Source organism: Oratosquilla oratoria, chromosome 10, assembly GCF_046742065.1.
Source record: "Oratosquilla oratoria isolate Oo_2021 chromosome 10, ASM4674206v1, whole genome shotgun sequence".
Lineage (NCBI taxonomy): Eukaryota > Metazoa > Arthropoda > Malacostraca > Stomatopoda > Squillidae > Oratosquilla > Oratosquilla oratoria.
In genome coordinates, this window is record NC_134786.1 from 24,254,355 (window position 1) to 24,259,716 (window position 5,362).

At 35.7% G+C, this 5,362-nt stretch overlaps 1 protein-coding gene across 2 annotated transcripts in view; it reads left to right on the forward strand.

Moving 5' to 3' along the window:
• Window positions 1-5,362, forward strand: part of LOC143029157 (minichromosome maintenance domain-containing protein 2-like) — a 134,653-nt gene continuing 129,291 nt past the window's right edge. For both annotated transcript variants that reach the window (XR_012966773.1, XM_076191635.1), the window contains exon 1: window positions 1-50. The gene's annotated coding sequence lies outside the window, so the exon portion shown is untranslated. The remainder of the gene's footprint in view (window positions 51-5,362) is intronic.

Here is a 5,362-nt window from a genome sequence, read left to right on the forward strand (position 1 = left end):
TTCGACGACAACTCAAGGAAATTCGTTCCTGGGAGATTTGTTCAAGTACTGTAAGTTCTTTTTGGGTGGTTCATTCTAAGGTATACTTTTGATTAGAATAAATCTAAGATATATAAATAGATATGAAATACATGCATATGGTGGTTATTCTTCCATTAGATGAATCAATGGAGTCCAGGGTGAGATTTCTACGGAAAGCATGTATTGTAATTGTGACTGAAAAAGTGTATAATATTTTCTGTTGTTATTTAGTCTATGTCAGTTGTACCTTTATATAACAGTGGCAGTGAAAGGTTTATGAATATATACTGTAGTATCGGCAAATTAGTTCATTATATTGCATTAACGAAAGGCAACTCTTGTTAAAGATACAAACAATGTTAGTTTTGAAGAATTTTATTCTCTCTCACACACTACTGTGCGGCTCGACGGTTGATTTTGATATATATATATATAATATATATATATATATATATATATATATATATATATATATATATATATATATATATATAATATATATATTAGCAGCACATGCTTAGTCATGCATGCAGCAGCATATTGGTACAAGTAATAATTACTTCACAAAAGTTGCATGGCTGTCATGTAGAGATGCAACTAAAAAAAAAAAAAAAAAAAGTGCTGTTAAAAACATTTCTTTTTAAAGAAAAAAAAAAGCTTGACCAAAAACATGGATATTTTCGTGTCTTTTTTTAATATATATTTTGTTTTAAGATAACTCAGCAAGGAAAAGAACCATATTACAATAATTTTTCTATGTAAGAATATCAAATAAATCAGTATACCCATCACTTAAGGTTTTCTATGGTGTTAGGGCACTTCCATTTTCTGTGATTTCATGTTTTGATGTGTTTTATTTATTTTACAATGTACGGTTGCCCCACTTAGTTTTGGCACAGTTTTAAAAATGTTTTGGACAAGAATAGCAACTCGCCCAGTATTCTTTTTTATTACATTTTCGTGTCTGTTCATTTACATTTTTTTTTTTTTTTTTTGCTAAATAGTAACTACCTTAAAAACGTGACAAACAGCGAAATACTCAAAATGGTGTAGCAGACGACACATTTTTCTTGACTTACTAATGACATCTATCACTCTTATTTGACAAGTAATACGATTAATATACGTTGCAGAGGAGAGAGAGAGAACGCAGGAATCCGTTCACGGAGTGGTCGATGGTAGACTAACAACCAGCTTCAAGCTGTGAGTGGTGTTGAGTGCAGTGTCAAACAAACCAAAACTAACTCGTATACTTATAAGTTATGTTATTATTAAATAAATTATTTTCTTTTATTTATTCAGCAGAGGGCTTGTGATCCAATTATGTTTTGTTAAATGTGATAAAAAAAAATCGCGTTTTTTATAAACTTGTTTTTTATGATTTTTTTTAATCTCGTTCAAATTTGTTCTGATATTAAATATTTAGTATATAAAAACAGGTGCAAGTATGTTATTCATCCCTCCACATATGTGCATCTATTTTATTCAAAGAAACATTAGACAGAGTATAAAAATAAACAAGTAATTGACCATATAAAGTCACTGTCAGATGATTCAAGCCTGCAACAAGTGTTGATACTGTATATGGGCCAGTATGGCTATTGGCTGGCTACCTTACAAAATTTACCTTTTATCTTAGCATACTCTTCAAAGATTAAACACTCCAATTTCCTATAATGACCCTAGACGTTGCCTAAACACAGATCCGCCACTTGGACAGTGGAAAAGGGGTTAACATAGTAATGAGGGGAAACTGTTGTACTCCCCGCCACCCATCAAGGCTCAGAGCTTACTTTCTACCTCACTTTTTGCTCGCTATCCCTTAGCTTTAACCTACAATCATGCATAACATAATTGGATCACAAGCCCTCTGCTGAATAAATAAGTTAAGATAATTTATTTAATAATAGGGTTATAACATAACTTATAAGTATACGAGTTAGTTTTGGTTAGTTTGTCACTGCACTCAACACCACTCACAGCTTGAAGCTGGTTGTTAGTCTACCATCGACCACTCCGTGAACGGATTCCTGCGTTCTCTCTCTCTCATCTGCAACGTATATTAATCGTATTACTTGTCAAATAAGAGTGATAGATGTCATTAGTAAGTCAAGAAAAATGTGTCGTATGCTACACCATTTGAGTATTTTGCTGTTTGTCACATTTTGAAGGTAGTTACTATTTAGAAAAAAAATACTGGGCGAGTTGCTATTCTTGTCCAAAACATTTTTAAAACTGTGCCAAAACTAAGTGGGGCAACTGTACATTGTAAAATAAATAAAACACATCAAAACAAGAAACAACAGAAAATGGAAGTGTCCTAACAGCATAGAAATCCTTAAGTGAGGGGTATACTGATTTATTTGATATTCTAACATAGAAAAATTATTGTAACATGGTTATTTTCCTTGCTGAGTTATCTTAAAACAAAATGTATATTAAAAACGAAAATATCCATGTTTTTTTTTTTTTTGCAAAAAAAAAAAAAATCTTTAGTTGCATCTCAAGGACTTATGTATGATTGTAGGTTAAACTTAAGGAATAGCGAGCAAAAAGTCAGGTAGAAAGTAAGCTCTGAGCATTGATGGATGGCGGGGAGTACAACAGTTTCCCCCCATCACTATGTTAACCCCTTTTCCACTGTCCAAGTGGCGGATCTGTGTTTAGGCAACGTCCAGGGTCATTATGGGAAATTAGGGTGTTTAATCTTTGAAGAGTATGCTAAGATAAAAGGTAAATTTTGTAAGGTAGCCAGCCAATAGCCATACTGGCCCATATACAGTATCTACACTTGTTGTAGGTTTGCAGCATCTGACAGTGACTTTATATGGTCAATTACTTGTTTATTTTTATACTCTGTCTAATGTTTCTTTGAATAAGATAGATGCACATATGTGGAGGGATGAATAACATACTTGCACCTGTTTTATATACTAAATATTTAATATCTGAACAAATTTGGACGAGATAAAAAAAAGCTCATAAAAAACAATTTTTTATATAAAAAAAACGCTATTAAAAAACAAACAAACTTTGTTTTGCATCTATAGTCATGCATCAGCATTTGATTTAAAAAATGTCTCATCTCTAAGGAAACCTTGCAGTTTGATTTCAAGTCGCTTTTGTGTATCATGAGAGGCGCGGTGCGAGTATACCAATGTGTCACAACCAACCTATGGGCTAGGTTCATCGCGAAAAAAGTATATATATATATATATATATATATATCTCTATATATATAGAGATATATATATATATATATATATATACATATATATATATATATATATATATATATATATATACATACATACATACATATACCAAAGGCCTTTTCCCCCTTACACAGGGGGTAGCCAAAAAGAAAAAGGCATAGAAATCACTCCCACCCATTTCATTTCCCATATATTCCACCCCCCTCCACCCTCCTCCCTCTCTCCTATCTTGGCACCTCCTGGATGACGGGTCATCCCTGCATCCTGTCCACTGCCCTGGGTCAGAAGCAGTGTCGCAAGACACAGCACATCCACAGCAAGGCCGCTTCATAAATTCGGCGACCCCCCCTCTCCGTCCCCTCATGCAGGAAAGGAGAAGACGGGGAGAAATCCCTTCGGGCTGCGTCAAATTTTTTTCTCATACATACTTCCTCCTTCCTGTCGGCACAATCACTCCTTCATATAACCTCCTCTTAGCATCCATTCCCAGATGTCTATTTCTCATTACACTTTTTAATCCACCAAGGCATTTACTCGCTTCTCTCAATCTACATTCTACCTCCACCCCCCACTCCTCCCTTTTCTGTCACATTCGCACCCAAGTATCTGAAACTATCCACTTCCTCCAGTTTCTCACCCTTAATGCTCACTTCCAGCCTACTGTCACTCTCTCCCCTTGTACATCTCATCACCTTACTTTTACCCACATTCATCTTCAGCTTCCCTCTTTCATACACCTTCTCAAACTCTGTCACTAGCTTCCTCAATCCCTCCTCTGATCCTGCTACAAGCGCAGTGGTGTCAGCAAACAACAACTGGCTCACCTCCCCCTTTTCTCCATTTTCTTTAATCATCTCCAACCCCTGACCCACTACCCTTGCATTCACCTCTCGCACCACCACATCCATGTAAATATTGAACAGCCAGGGCGACATAACACACCCCTGAGGAAGTCTCACCTTTACCTCAAACCATTCACTCTCTCCATTTCTAATCCTAACACAAGCTCTACTACTCTCATAAAAACTCTTGAGTTTTAACAGCTTTCCTCCTATCCCATATATCTGCAGTACCTCCCACAGTGCCTTCCTGTCTACCCTGTCGTAAGCCTTTTCCAGATCCATAAAAGCCAAAAAAACATCCTTACCTTTTCCTATAGCTTTCTCACATATCTGTCTTACCACAAAAATCTGATCTACACATCCCCTACCTGTCCTAAAACCACACTTTTCCTCACCAATTACTCCCTCTTTTCCTCTCCTAATCCTCTCAATCAAGACCCTCCCATAAGCCTTCCCAACTACACTCAACAAGCTGATCCCTCTGTAACTACTACACTCACACTTGTCCCCCTTTCCTTTGTAAAGTGGAACTATACAGGCACTCCTCCAGTCTTCTGGCACTCTACCCTCTCTTAAACAAACATTAAATAACCTCACCAGCCAGTCCACCATAACTGTACCTCCATTTTTCAGACATTCTGCATGACATCCATCCAACCCAGGTGCCTTACCTGCTCTCATCATCTTAACAGCTGCTTTCACTTCATCCTTCCCTATTTCTCCTCCATTTTCCTCACTCATCATGATCATTTTCTTAGCGCTTCCCACTGCAACTATCTTTCCCTCCCTATCCTCTTTCACATTTAGCAACTCCCTAAAATTCTCTGCCCACCTTCCTCTCACTGCCTTCTCTTCCATTATCATCTCTTCATCTGCACCTTTTACATTTTCTCTACTTGATTCGCCTCCTCTTCCTCTTTTAACTTCCTTCCAAAACATCTTTTTATTACTTTCAAAATTTTCTGTCATACTCTTTCCCCATTTCACATCTGCTCTCCTCTTTGTTTCCTTTATCTTATGCTTAACTTCCTTTCTCTTTACTTTGTACCTCTCATACGATTTCCTCGTCCTAATTTGTAGCCAATATATATATATATATATATATATATATATATATATACATATATATATATATATATATACGTACATATATATACGTATAGATATATACATACACGTATATATATATATAAATATATATACATTTATATACATATATATATATACTATATATATACACATTGACCTTGTTCCGTTCGCATGAGGGGAATAATCATAGGTAGG